The following is a 204-nucleotide window of genomic DNA, read 5'->3' as shown; positions in this document are numbered from 1 at the left end:
GGGAAGTCAGAACACCGTAGTTGGTGGGGAAAATTCGTACTTTTATGAATGAGGGCCGTCGAGTGTCAATAGGTACAATAAGTGAACAGTTTGGGAACTGTGCACAAAATTATTCATGATGAATTGAACATGCGAAAGATTTGCGCGAAGTTTGTCCCAAGGATGCTCAGTGACGAATAGAAGGAAAGACGTGTTAGCGACAGC

Source organism: Penaeus monodon, chromosome 15, assembly GCF_015228065.2.
Source record: "Penaeus monodon isolate SGIC_2016 chromosome 15, NSTDA_Pmon_1, whole genome shotgun sequence".
Taxonomy (NCBI): domain Eukaryota; kingdom Metazoa; phylum Arthropoda; class Malacostraca; order Decapoda; family Penaeidae; genus Penaeus; species Penaeus monodon.
The sequence above is the reverse complement of the archived record's forward strand: the minus strand, read 5'-3'. Positions refer to the sequence as shown.